At 41.3% G+C, this 15,339-nt stretch overlaps 1 protein-coding gene across 2 annotated transcripts in view; it reads left to right on the top strand.

The window, feature by feature from the left end:
- FAM219A (family with sequence similarity 219 member A) overlaps window positions 1–15,339 on the top strand; it is a 55,059-nt gene that overhangs the window by 1,162 nt on the left and 38,558 nt on the right. The window lies entirely within an intron of this gene.

The following is a 15,339-nucleotide window of genomic DNA, read 5'->3' as shown; positions in this document are numbered from 1 at the left end:
GGTTATAGTTTTCCATGAGACTGTTATGAAGCATTGCTTAGAGATTTCACTCCAGTGGATGTTAGGATCCCAATGAAGCCTTGAGAGCCCAGTGCCCATCTCAGGAGCGCAAGGTCAGGGTCAAGGCAATTTTATTTTTAAAAGATCAACAGAGGCAGAAATCCAAAACGGATATTTTTCTCAGGATTCAAAGGAAATCTTGTCCTTGAGCAGTGGTGAGACTGGTCTCACTTTAAGGCACATTGCTGTGCTGGCATAAGGAGGAACAACATCTGCCTGTGCTAAGGTTTCTCAAACCCCTCCGTGGAAGGAAAGGGGGCCGGGAAGCCCCTTTTGCTATCGACTCTTTCTGTTGCAGGGAAGCTGCTTACCCTCTGTTTGCTCAGCTGTTTCTTCTCTGCAGCTCTGCTTACTCTCCCTTTTCCTGAAGGATCCCCCACCTTAGCTTGTTCTCTTAGGTATGGCATGATGATCTCGTGCTCTAGGGATCTGATTGCTCCAGGCCCCTTTCATCAAGAGGCTTATGGAAGCCTCTCTTGCTACTGGCAGGCACGGAAGGGACCGGAACATGACTGGATGTTTTGGGTCCATGTCTGGCTGGCTTGATGACGTAATCCTTTTGTAAGCATGTAGGGGAGAGGGATAAATATTGCATGTCGGTAGCATCTACTGGCAGCAAGAGAAAGAACAGATTTGTTACCATTTGACTGTACCTTCGTGCTCAAATCTGTGTTTAGAATCTTTGCATGCTGAGAATCACTACTGGTCATTTTTGCTTTTAAGAGAATAGCCTTGCTGCATGACCAGAGTTGGACTAGGAGGGAAAGGTTGCTGTTTCGAAGCCTGGGTTCCTTGCGAGATGTGATGGGTTAAATTAGAAGCGTAGGGCTGTGTGGTAGGTTGCTGTCCCTCAAAATGGTTCTGAAAGAGGCTTAGGCAAACAGTTTTCAGAGATGCTGCCTCCCGCCCAAAGATTCCATATGTAGACCAACTTCTGTGCACCTCCCAATCAGGGGTTGACTCCCTTATTGTGTGGGTGATAAAATGTCACCACCATGTCATGGAGTTCATTTTACAGAAGGTGAAAATTGGTTTCTTTGCATTCCCTCTCCTTTCTCACTGACTGCTCCATATAGTGATTACCAGTCTTCTTGCTTCACACACTCCCTGACACACACACGCCTTTCTGATTCCTACTGATTTGTATATGCTTCTTAAACCCAAGCCATTCACATTGTTTACATTATATTTTAAATTACTACAAGGCCGTGTGCTGCAGCTTCCGGGCACCTGCAGTACTTCCAACCATTTTGTTCCATCCTCTACACTCACTTTCTTTTTCTGCATGTACATACATCATTAGTAAGAGATTCTATCCCATTTTCCAATCAAGGGCTCTTTGTCATCTCTCAGATAGCTTGTAAACACTAATTTGATAAAGAGAGAGAAGCTAATGGCCTATTGGGTTTGGATTTCCTATATTGTAGTTTAAAACACAGCTCATAGTAGTCATTTGAATATTAAGGAATCAGAGGGATTGTCTCCTGCTTTCTCATCAGTAATCATTAGTCTGAACACGTGTCTTCATTGGCAAGCCTTCTGTGCTCCTGTTTGGATGTAACTTTCTTCCCCTTTTCTGTTATACTGTGTTGTTTTCCTCTGCAATGTTAAATGCTAAATGGAGATTTGACTTCTTTGGGCCTGCATTAGTCTTATGAAGTTCTTCTAGTAGTTTTAATTATTTGTCTATTTACTGACCAGCCTTTAATTGTAGAGGAATCCTTTAATTGGTTATTCTGGCAGGCTCATGCTTTGCTCAGATGTTTAACTTCCCATACGGTACCTGGTATCACCATAAGGTGGTCTGTAATGTCTTGGCAGTTAAAATACTTAAAGCATCAGGGTATGTTTCACTCTCTGATTTTGAAGACTCATGATTGTGAACTGAGTGGTGCAATAACAGTTCAGCAAAATGTCCCATTAACTGGAGCCGTACAGATCGAGCGCCCTGAAGCACTGTGTCTATTTCCCCTTCTCAGTTAACCATATGTAGTTCCTCATCCTTGCAAAAATCTACTTGTTCATGAAAATAGTGGCAAAAGAGTTGCTTAAACATGAATTTTAGTTTGAGATTGTATTATGAAAATGTTATGGCTTGAATTATTCAGTTGGCATTATTTGAGGGGGAAACCAGCTTACTGGTTCAACATCAGAGACCTTGCTATACATTGCACCACTTTGAGAGGTATGGTTGGTTGGGACATAGGATGAATCTTTTTTCTACTCTAGTATCCAGGCTATGCAACTCTTTCCTTATAGAATTGTGTCTGGCTCCCTCTGTTCTAAGTAGGAGTGAGGAACCCTCTTCAGCTTGAGAACCACATTCCCTACTGGTCAATGTTCTGGGGGCCACATGGGGGGTGGGCAGGGCCAGAGGCAAAGTGGGAAGAGCAGCACAGGTAAATTTTACCTTGGGGCAGTAAGCTGGTTTCTTTCTATACTCCTTTTTTATTCCAGTCATTAATGAGGTTTAAAGGCACATTCCAGCCAGGCAAAAATACCCAAGGATTGTGTGAAGCAGGGATGTTGAGAAGGGGGCATTGTCTGGAGAGTGTCTCCAGGAGCAGACAGAGAGGCCTGGATGGCCTCATTCAGCTGCCAGTCCTGCAGTTTCCCGCTTCCACTTTTCAGCTTCAGGCATGCTGCTTAAACCTTTTTTCTTTTATTTTCTTCATGTTTTAATGTGCTTTGATGCTTTTATCTTCCTGCTTTAAAAGTTGTGTTAACCTGCCCTTGTTCTATCATTTTATTATTATTTTTAAAAAGATCTTATTGTAATTACTTTGAATGTTTTTGTAAGGTTCTTTGAATTTATAAAGAAAAGTAGAGTAGACATATTTGGCTGAATTCAGCTAACCTGTTCTGTTAGTGGAAGCCAATGCAAGGACTCGTGCTAGCACAATATGGTTTCACCCCCTCTCCAACCCCATGCCTCCTGCAAAACTGCTCTGGAAGGTCAGAACATTGTACAGCAGGAGGAAAGGGGAGGTTGTTATCTCCCTAGTGCTTGGTTGAATTCTATACTTTAACATTAAAAAAAAAGGAAGAGAGAATAAAGTGGCAGTGGAGATGTCAAAGAATATAAGGTGTTGTGCAGCCCATAGAAACACTAGTGCCTGCCTTGGAATCCTTGTTGGGGTTTTCTTTATTTTGCTACTTTAGCAAATATAACTATCATATTTTGAATTTTTGCTGCCACAAGAATATAAAACTTAAGAGAAACCATGCCATGATTTCTTCGGAGGGTCTATTCTGTAGCTGCAAAATTCACAAACTATTCAGCAAAGCATGTTATATATTCAGTCTGCTGTCTGCCCTTGTGGTCAGTTTCTCTTGATATTCCGTGAACTTTGTTTTACATTTTCACTCTGGCTATTGGAAAATGGCTTTTCAGCCCCTGGATAAGAACCCCTAATGTGTATAACATCTTGCGTGCTCTCATCTGCAGTTCTTGGAAATTTGGAGTACAGGCAGAAATGAATTTTAGATATTTGTGCAAATAGCAGATAAAACTGAAGCTCTTAGTTGTGGCTCATAAAGCATGAGATATAATCACTGTTGCCTGTCTTAGCTTTCCTTAATGTCTTCATGTCAATAAATACTTCTTCTCATCGATACAGCATTTTGTGTGTATAAAAGTGTGAGTGTGCATATTTTCTCTTATAGCAAAGAGGACTTTAAGGAAAAAAGGACAACCTCCAGAACTTACTAGTTTTGTAAGCAGGAGCTGGCAGAAGTCATGGTCCCCAAGGACTGGGGGTGTCCTGAGGGAAGAATGCAGGTTGATAGAGGCTGCTCTTGATTTTTCTATGAGTCTGCCTTCTCATATGGGGGACCCGTAGAAGGAAAGGTATTGTGCTTGCAACTCATCTTTATGCCCCTTTGATTTAACAGCATCAGGTCTGCTCTTTTGTTGGGAGCACACTCCATAGTGCTTGCTTGTTTAGGTAACAAGCCTTAATTGCTTGTTCTCTTCTCTGGTCCCATCCATGCAGAACACTTCAGCATCTTTGCTCTTTTCTCTCTCTTCCCCCTCCTCCTCCCAGAAGATGGAGGAGAAAGATCACCTCTTAATCAAGGTACAAGTGCTCTTGCAAGTGAAGTGGCAGGTGGTGGCAATCCTATGCACACTTGGAAAGGAAGACTAATTGCCTTCCGTGGGATTCCTGTGTAAGCACGCAAAGAGTTAGGCTGCTGGTATGTGAGGTTTTCCCCATCTGTGTTGCTTCCACTGTGTTTTCTGTATATTTAAGCTTGGACGTAAATGGTGTGGGCTAGTACCTCTAACTGTTGTAGTAAGCAAAGTCCACTGGAGGTATTAAGAACTGTGTAAAAGTGTACCTGGAGAAGAGGCTGTTTGCACATGAATATAGTGCCTAAATTTCAGCCTTACTGGAAAACCAAGGAAAAGCTGCCAAGTGCTACTGTTCTTTTTGCTTTAGATGTAGAAACTATAGCATGCTGCTATTCAGGTAGTCTTAGGAGATGGAAGAGTGTTCGTTACACATGACATTATCTCCTGTCAGCATTTGTTCAGAATTTTTTTTGATACAACTAAGTAATATTGTATGCTTGTTTTAGATTCCACATAAGTATTAGACTTAACTGTTGCGCATTTTTAAATTAACTAAAATATGATTTGCAAGTTTAGAATCTATGAGCAGTAAGCCAATTAATTATTTGGGAATCTGTCTTATCTTGATCTGAATAAGTATTCATTGGTTATGATCCATTGTAAAGCAATTCCTTTTAAAAGGTTGGTATATTGGAATAGGGTATATCTAACACAGGATTTATTCATATCAGCAGTGAAAATTAATATAAATCATGAATACATTATTAATTTTTTGTTCACTTCCACTGTTTTAGCAGTACCGGTTAGCTTCATTCAGTAGACAAAAAATGGTTGTTTTGTCATGACAAGGAGAAAGCCAGGAGTTGGTATTTTAATGCTTCAAAGGGAGGAAGAGCTAGGTTCAAGTGGTTCCTTACCTTTTATATTGTTCCAAGGCTGATTTATAGGATGACTTAATATACAGCATTTATTACATTTCTGTTACCTTTTCTAAAAAGCTTAAGGTGTACAAGAAGAAATGTATAGTTTAATATAAAATAAATAAAATCAGGCACTGAATGATTGCCTACAGAATTGCTTTAATCAACAGTAAGAGATGCAAAACTGTAATCAGTACATGTTTTAGCAATAGATGAGGATTTGCTTCCATGCATCTGTGAGGGTGGTATATACAGTAGCTATCAATGTTGAAGAAACACCCAATTGCTTGGCTGCCATGGGTACCTTTAAAATTCAATCTCTTCTTTTGTCTCCCTGTATAGCAATTTGGTGAACATGGGGAAATTCTCTACCACAGTTTGTGAAAGGGGGGGGTCACTTACAGCTGATCATGTTTGGAACTGACTATTTAGTTTTCCCTATCTTAATAGCATCTGATCCTTGCTTCCCTACTCCATGAAATCCATGATTAATCCTCCTGTGTGTTTTTCCTGATAAGTGCTTATTTTTGGAGTTCAGAAAGCCGTCATTGGAGAAGTAAACTGCAACACTTTTGAACTCCAGGATTTCTGCCTGAGGTTTCTTAAATGTAAATTCACTGTAGTTTGGGCTGGCCTGTGTAGCTTGATAATGCAATTACAGATGTGTGAACTGAGAGCTGAGTGAACTTTTATAGTTGTGCTTAAAAACTCACCTGAAGCATTTCTGACCTAAATTCTCCAGCCACCTGACAGTTAAGCTAATTGAATACCTATCTGTGAATAGCTGTGGTATCACTTGATAACCTGGTTGGACAGTTACTGGAAGAATAGAAGACCTGGTTGGACAGTTACTTTGAAGAATTGAAGACTTGACTCTTACTTTTTCCCCCCAATAACTTTCTCCGGCAATAAAGCAAGACTTGAAAGACTGCTCCATTTCCGAGCAGGTCCTACCCATCTAATTATTTGAGTGAGTAGCTGAAACAACTACTTGTGACTCAACCGAGGTTACACATGCAGGTAGTTTGAAGTTCAAGAATAAATAAAAGGATTGTAGCTTTTAGGAGGCCATATATGCTCAGGTGGAAAAGCAACACTGCTGGCGCAAATCTCACAGAGTAATTCCATTCAATATGAGATCACTCCAGGGATTACTGGAACATAGAATGGTCCTCCTAGATATTCAGCAGGCATCCTTTGTTGCATGTTCTTTTAGCTTTCCTTTTTTTGCCTTGCCTCATGCTGAGAAACTAGATTCAGTTTTAGGATGCTATCCATGAACTTGGCTGTGGACAGTGTAGGCGAGTCCATGCAGGGTGTGGGCTCATCCAGTCTGTAGAACGCAGAAGAGCACTGTGCTCCCTCCAAAGATTCTTCTGTGACTCAGCTGGTTTCAAATGAGTATTCTCTACTCATAGCCTTTGGTAAGCCAAACAAGTACGAAACAGCTGGGGAAGTAATTCAGACTGTAAGCTCTTCTTACAATCTGAATTAAGATGAGAAACATCCCAGTTCTGTTTGTTGCTTGGAGTGAAATACCTTTTGAGTTGGGCTCGCTTGGATGTAGAGAGTAAGATTCTCAGCAAGACATTATTTTTGAGATCTATATGGGTGAAGGTACTCTGTTGTCATCCCCGGTCCTTGCTAGTGGTGGCTTTACTTCTGACAGCCAAATTGCTAAAACCAGAATTAACTGGGGAAGCCACTCCAACTCATGAGTGCATTTCCTTTCCTAGACTGTGTTTATCTGAACACCAATGCATCAATGAGTATTTAACTCAAAAGCTCACTTCCAGCATATACCTTCTCTGTTTTCTTGCCCTCTGGGGCCAGCATAGCTACAAAGACTTAAAGCACATGCTTGAGAGTAAAAAGGTGGGATTAATATGACTCCTTGAGCTATACAAAGCCTGCTTGAAGGACGCGTTGCCCACTCCTGTCCTAAATCCATATGCAGAAGGTATAGCTGCCAGTGTGCTGCTTTTGTAAAACTAGTTATGTGCTCATGCTTGCTTAAATTGGGCTTTGTGTGCTCTTGCTAAGAAACTGCTTTTTGATTTATTCCCCAGGTCAGTTTAACCTACCTCAGATCTGAAGTACTGTATTGTCGGTGACCAGAACAATAGATCTGTTTGCTGATTGTGCTTTCCCCCTTTTCTGATATTGCTGTAAGCACTAGAAAACCTCCTTTGGTCCTGGCTGCAGTAATATGTTACCAGCCAATGCTCTTGGCAGTGGACCAGTGCTTCTGGGCTTCATTGGTAGAAGCTTCTTCTATTAAAGTAGACTGTAATGTACTTTTGCTTGCCTGCATGGGCTGTGATCATAAGCAGAAATCAATGGGACTTTCCTTCCATGTAGATGTGTCTTGAATGTGAGAACTGAACAACTTAAATTTGTGTTTAAACAAATATGTGAGGTTAGCAGGAAGCAAAGCCACTTTTTTGAGCTTGAATGCACACATTGATCTACAGTTGCAAGACTAAGAGGAGCCTTCCCCCAGAGTACTGTGGGATAAGCTGAAGTAAATAATTGAGTGTCACATTTTTTTATCCCACCCTTCCTCCAGGGAGCTCAAGGTGTTGAACATGTACCAGCACATTGCCCTCATTAGAGGGTAGCTTAGACTGAGTCACAGAGACTGGCCCAAGGCCAACTTGTGAGTGTCATAATGGTGGTCTGCTTTGAACCCAGCTCTTCTGGATCCATCCTCTCTTCTACGCAACATTGATTCTCTTATTTTGGCTTTCTCCTATTTCAATGAATATTCAGATACTTACTTCTCCAGTCAGCTTGTGTGTTTCTGTTTCTCAGTATTACCTGTTTTATCCTCTTGTGTACCATGTTCAGTCATATCTCGGGTTACAGCCACTTCAGGTTGCGTTTTTTCGGGTTACGCACCCGCCGAAACCCAGAAGTACCAGAACGGGTTACTTCTGGGTTTCAGCAGTTGCGCATGCGCAGAAGTGCCGAATCGCAACCTGTGCATGCACAGACGCGCTGCTGCGGGTTATGAATGTGCATCCTAGAGTGCACAGATCATGTTCGCAACCCGAGCATCCACTGTATATATTTGCCACTTGCTCAACTTCAGACGTCAGCATTTAGCTTAGTGTAGCTCATGTCACACGCAACTGTCCCCACAATGCCATCTCCTGTAGTGATTTGTAGTAATTACTATTGTTGTTGTAATTCATTATCTGCTCTTCACTCTGAGGTCCAACAGCGGGTTACAACAATACAACATGAAAAACAAATTTTAAAATTACAAAGAATGCAATTTTCAAAAATACGGTAGACCTTTAAAATATGCATATCGGATGTGAAAGGCTGGAGTTTAGAGGTGCACTGTCCTCAGGTTGTCTAGTCTGCACTAAGCAAGCTTCTTGCTAAGAACAGTTTCTTTGGCTTCCTTTCTGGAAAAGAAAACATTTGACATAGCAAGACTCCTATGCCATTTTTTAAGAGAACACTTCAAACTATGTGGCTGACTTGAATAAATGGATTCTAGCCCTCAGGTGGTCAGTGAAGGTAAGGAAGCAAGCTCCTTTTATCTTAGAAAAAGAGTGGTTATTGTTTGTTGTTATTGATTTTGATCGCTGGATATCAGTCACTGGCCAGGAAGCTTGCTTCAGGGACCTTGTGGGAAGATAAAACTAGAACTGATAAAGGAAGAATTGCTGTTGGCAAATGAAACCTGTCAAATCCTAAAATTCAAAACAATGTCTGGCCAGAGGCTAAACTTCTAAGAAAACAAATTATTGTCCCAACACACAGGGTAAAATTTGAATTGCAAATAAATAGTAGTGTAGAATTTCCCCTTTTATTGACTATCTTGTAAGACTGCATTCAAGAGTCCTGTGCATTGTTGAAAAACAGTGCAACGGCAAATATATTCCAAGGCAGAATGCTGTTTACAAGGGAAAGAGACACATCATGCTGGTTGCTCATTCTTTGACTATACACAAAGTGCAGGGGTCTCTAAATCCATCATGCATATCAGATGAAAATACTTGGGTGAATTGGTCAACAAAAGAAAATAGATTTCCCATCACTTATACATAAATGTTTATGTAAAAATTATGCTGAAATTCTGGTTTTACTATGCTGGCTGTTTAGCCGTAATAATAAAGATTCATTCCTATACATTGAGTACTCTAAAATAGCTTTTTGTACCCAAAGTGCTTCACATACATTCTCAGTCATTCTTAATAGTAGCTCTGTAAAAGTAGGTCAGTACTATCCCCATCTAAAGTTCAAGGGACAGGGTTAACTGTAGTTTTTCTAAGACCAACTAATAGCTATGTGGATCAGGTAATACTTGAACTTCTTAGGTCACATTCCTGTCTACTACATTGACAGTTCTTTTTTCTAACTATTGTACATAAGCCATCAGTTTTGCTATCACAAACACAACTAAGAAGATGAGGTGTTCTTACTTCAACAGATTGTCTTCTCCTTTTGTCTAAAATAGGAATGTGCAGAATCTCAGCATAGGAATTTGTAGAATCTCAATAACTAAATCCATATTTGCTTTTGAGTAACTGAAAATGGTGTGGCATTCAAATAATGATGATAATAATAATAATTATTCATGTATTTGTACCCCGTCCATCTGGCTGCGTTTCCCCAGCCACTCTTGGCAGCTCTCACAGAATATTAAAAGCACAATAAAACATCAAACATTAAAAACTTTCCTAAATAGGCCTTTGATGCTCATTTGGAAAGGGGTTCTGTGTTTGCAGATTCACATATGTTCATACATCAGTCAGGACTGTTGGTGACTTGTGGAAGACGGTTGGTAGTCCACCATATCTCAACCCATGTGATGTAAGCAGAGCCCCAGCAGGGTCTGCAGAGATTTCCTGCTCTCAGCAGAACAGCTTCTTCCAGAGTCCCCAGTTAAGGGGAAAACTCCTCTCCCACACAGTTCTAAGGAACAATGTATTTATTGTCTCCAGACACAAAGGCTAAACACTACTCTCTATGCAGTTCTTCTGGTCTCTAAAGTAAAGGTACCTAAGTACAGAGACATCTGCTCACACCATCCCCAGGCTACCTAACTTTGCTGTGCAAAACCCACAGCCTCTTTTCCTGACACGCACAGATTCAGAGTCAGACCCTGACACGTAAGCACAATAGAACTTGGACAGGACACGACAAGACATAAGGAAAACAATAGTTCTAGAGACTATTATACCCGTCTCTACACATTGGCATATTTTCTGAACCAATGGGAATGTGAATGATTCAGCAAGTCATACCCTCGACCTCAGTAGTGTTGCTATGGTAGCCCAGTGCACCTGACATCCTTATTGCAGGACATCCAGACCTGGTAGGGGGGATTGTACTCCTCAAGACATGAGCCCCAGCACTGTAATTTAACCCATTGTTCACATTACACCAACAAGGGATTCCATGAAGCTTGTGCTTGCAGAGATGCGTGCTCAGGGTAACTAAATACCAGTTAGTTATCTGTAATGCCCTTTAACTATTTCTTACTCTCAATAAAGATGGATTGTTCTGCCCTTTCAACCTGCAGCCTCTGGGGGAAGGAAATCTAAACTCTGCTACTCCCTTTGCCCTAAGAAGAGATGTGTGGTTGTACTCATGAATTAAATGACATGTATTATAGGGTGTGATTTTATTGGTAGTGCTAGTTATGGCATCTGTTCTATCCTCTGGATCTGTAGTTCTACAATGGAGGGATTAAAATTTTAAAAAATCCTGCTACATCCTTACAAGTGTAAATGATTTGCCAGCCCACCAAAAGAAGCCACAGTTTTTTGCCCAGTCGCTATGAATGATAGAGCTGCTTAGAGATTGGGCTGGCATGTTAGCTTCTCAGAAGGAGGTGCTGTTTGTCCTGGGGAGATGGCTAAGAGGCAGGTTGTCATAATGGCTTGGAAAAGGGTGAGTGCTCTGCATGTCAGGGTATTGGATGGCAACAGCAGTACTTTGAAGCAGCTTGCCACATGCGTCTGGCTGGAAAAAAGACTCAGAAAAGCACAGACGAGAATTCAGTCACTGCAGAGGGGACGAGATACAGAGTGCATTATTAATGACGCCATCCTTTGTTGGAAAGCAGAGGGAGGGGGCAGTCTATTTGCTATAGTCACTATGCTGAATGAGTTATAAGCAGACCTATTAAGCCAAACAACTGAATCACATTTTCTTGAAAGTTCTCTGCCAAGGAACGGATTGGGGAAACAAGAACTTCACAGGAGAACTTCACTTTGCATGATTGTGGCATTTCACTGAATTTAGAAGATGAGGAAGTGTAACTCGTGATGTGGCTCTGGCCTATCCCATATCCCAAACCCATCCAAGTGTCTCTGGGTTTCGACATCCATGAGGAAAATCTTCATCCCCTCCAGTAAAGGACCTTGTTGTTTCACAGAGGAGGTGGGCAAATATAACAACTCACCTCCCTGCCAAAGCCATCTTCCTTGCTTTGTACTCTAGACCCTGGCCGTTGTCCTGGCTAAATGGCACTCATGTTGTTGGAAGGATGGAGCCCCTTATTAGTCAGCACTGAAAACCTTTCGGAAAGGGCCTGTTGGTAGATATGCTAAATCTCAATGTATATGCCTATTTCCTGCAGATTTGCCAATCAGAATCCTAGGTTTTGAAAGCATTTAGAGACAAGAGACCTGCCAAATCTAAATCAGTATGCCTTTATGTCTTCAGACTCTTGAATCACTGCTCCTACTTGTAGTCCCCAAACACTGGTTTCCTTGGGTCTTGCTAACAACTCTGTGAAGTGATTGGATAAGCAGGTCATTATGTACTTCCACCAACCATTTCAGTTATTAGCCTTTCTAGGACGCATAACATGGTAAAAGATTTGATTTTTTAAAAAAGTTTACTGCTCAAAAGGGCTGTGCACCTGTCTTTCTTGATTTTGTTAGAGTAGAACCAAAGGTTACTTTTGTGGAGTGCTGCTAACCATTTCAGATGACAACTAATTTTTTTCTATTGACAGTTCAATGTTCATTGATAGCAGTTCATTGTTGGGAGAGTAGCATTACCAGATTGACTATTAGCATATACTTGCAAGAGCTCTTTAAAAAAATTAAAAATTAAACGGCCTGCTTCTTTCCAGTAGCATTCTTTTGAAATGCAAAAATAGCCCCTCTTGAAATGTAAATAATCTCCCTGGATCAATTAACCATGTCTCCTTGGTGAAAAATAAGCATTGTTTTGGCTTCATGGGTAGGGAGATGAGGAAGAGACCAACCATGACTCTGGAGTGTGAGGTGTCCCTTTATTATGCAATAAGTAGCTTCTCAAGTACAAAGGTAGCTGTCCAAGTGAAGATGTAGTTCTGCCAGCAAAGCAAGTTGGGATGTGTTTTTTATTTAATTTTTTACTTTGAAGTCTGCATTACCCCATAGACAGCTGGGATGCAGATACACTGCTAAATATGCATGTATTACTGGATCAGCTGATCCCCTCTAATGATGATGGTAAGCCAGGAGGGAGATTTCTGCATTCAGAGTGCCTGCTGACCCTTCTCTCTGAAATGCCAGAAGATAAGAAAAGGAAAAGGGCAAATTCAATTTGGCTTGCACAGTAGCTTCAAAAGATTCTCTCTCCTCTGTTCAGGAAACTGCTGCTGGTTGCTTAATAGGAAGCAGCCAGTAATTTTCCCTATGTAAACGGTTCTCCTTTTGCAATCTTTTTTCCTCCAGAGATATTTTTTTATTAAAAATGCTATCTTGCAGACCTCTTTCAAAATCAAGTGTCCTGTCAGTAATGTGCATTGACTAAGCTATTTGCTTGGGTTTCCCATTTGACTATGGAAAGTATTTATTGCAAGCCTATATACTAGTAGTGAGCTCATTCTCCCAGTGTGGATCATGGTGTAACCAAAACAGCACACCACCCTTGTACAGAAGGGGTGGGGTGCAGGGTTGGGGCAACCCAAGACTTCCAGATGTATAAAACACTGAGACCAAATCCCAAAATAGCCTGAGTAACAACTGAACATATTTTTGGAACTCCTGTTTGCTGAAGTGGGGAATGTGAGGGACTATCCAGGAACAGAAAGTGTGGTTGGATAAGTGAACAGAAACACAGTACGGTATTTGGTTTCAGATTCCAGCTAAGTCTTTAAAATGCAGTTTCCCAGCATTCCATTGAACTCTGATCTAACCAATCCAGGGTGAGACCATGCAGGTAAGCCCTGGCTTGAGCGCAGTGTCTGGAAGACGGGCAAAGGTTTGGTACAAACTCCTGCATGCTATCTCGAAGTGCAACCTTTTGCTTGCTCCCATATAGATACATAACTGTATATTTGGGGGGGCTGTTTTTGTTTGTTAATAGGTTATGTATTTTTGTGTTTTTATGTTATAAACTGCCCTGTGATCCTTGGATGAAGTGTGGCATGGAAATTAATTATGTGTATAAATAAAATAAATGATTGACATTCACCTTATGGGGAAAAATAAATAATTGGGCAGGGCTCTATTGCAGCAAGGGCAAAACTCTGCCCTGTCAACAGAATTTTGGCAAAATACCATTTTTTTCATTGGGAAAAAAGGTTGTAATTTAATGGTTTCTAATCTGTTACCTGAGAGACATTCCAGCTCAGAGATATTAAACTGTATTTCAAGCATCTGGCTAGGCTTGTCTAAACAAAACTGTTTTTAAGCAGGCACCAAAAGGAGTACAGCAAAAGCACCTGCTTGATATCAATAGGCAGGGAATTCAAAAGTGTAGGTGCTACTATACTAAATGACCAAGTTTCTTACAAATGCAGAAAAGGTACAACACGACACCTGTAGCAATGCCAGTTCTGCTGATCAAAGTAGTCAAGTGAGCACATGTAGAGCAAGGCGATCTTGTAGGTAAATTGGTCCCAAATTGTTAAGGGCTTTATAGACTAACAGTAGCATCTTGAACCTGGCCTGCTAGCAGATCAGCATCCAGTACAAATCTCTGAGCACAGGTGTTACCGTATCAGGGGGTCAGCATTTTTTTTTAGCAGGGGGCCAGTCCCCGATCCCTCAGACCTTGTGGGGGGCCTGACTATATTTTGAAGAAGAAAAAAATGAACAAATTCCTCTGCCCCACAAATAACCCAGAGATGCATTTTAAACAAGGGGATGCATTCTACTCATGTAAAAACATGCTGATTCCCAGACTATCCGCAGGCCGGATTTAGAAGGTGATTGGGCCACATCCGGCCCCCAGGCCTTAGTTTGCCTACCCATGCCATATATGCTGACATGGCCTCAATTGTGCTTGCCTGCAATTGTGCTGAAGCATTTTGTACTAACTGCAGCTTATGGGATCTAGTGCGAGGGAAGCTCCACAGAGATCCCATTGCAGTAATCCAGCCTTGAAGAAAACAATGCTTGAACTAGTCTGTGACAAGGTTTTCCTGGTCCAGGAGTGGCTGTAGCTGTCAAACCTGTCACCGTTGGTAAAAGGCAGTTCTAGCCACCAAGAAAGCCACTTAATTAAGACAGATTCCACCTCAATACTCAATGCCTTTTCATTGGCAGGAAACACCTGCTGGGAGGTGATACTTACTGATTCCTCCTTCTCCTGGCAGCCACCAGACCAGTTTCCATGCTGTTCTGGAGAGTTCCCCAGCCTTCCTGAACGGCTTTTAGGGGGAAGGAGGGGGAGGCCTCCATGTTTCCTTCCTCCAGTGTAAGTGGATCTTTGCTCATTACATATCTGGATTTAGCCCTCTGCTTGCAGCCAGCCTACCTGCACTTTTTAGATGGCGCGAGTTATTAATGTTGATTGCAGCTGCAGTCTGAATTATATGGTGTTGCCATAGACAACAAGCATTTGCAACATCCTTCTTCTCCCTTGCCCAGTGTTCCCTGTAGAAAATGGGGTGGGTGTAACGTAAATATTAAATAATGCTAAGAATTCAGTTTTAGGGTGTTTTCATTAAAAATTGGAATCTGGGGGTGTGAAGAAATATTAAATGGAATGCTGCAGTATTACTTGTAGTACAGCTCTTCTTTTGACACTGTATCAGAAAGTCAATTTATAGCTCAAGGTTTGACTTCTTGGGGGATACAAGCCTTCTTAGTTGCTGACTTTGTTATTTATGAAGGCCAAGAAATAGAGATTTCTGCCGCAAGGAAAATCTTATTATTTCTCCAGTTCCATACTAAGAAAAATGGTATTGGTCAGAAATTTCAGATGAAGAATCTGGTGCTGTTTGGTTTTTCTGATCCTAGAACTGTGCTTGTCAAATTACTGAGAAAACACTGCACTGGTTGTGGCTTGCAGGACACATTTTCCCACATCCAAAAA

Source organism: Podarcis melisellensis, assembly GCF_964234715.1.
Source record: "Podarcis melisellensis genome assembly, chromosome: 11".
NCBI classification, from domain to species: Eukaryota; Metazoa; Chordata; class Lepidosauria; order Squamata; family Lacertidae; genus Podarcis; species Podarcis melisellensis.
This window is presented reverse-complemented; position numbering and strand designations above follow the sequence as displayed.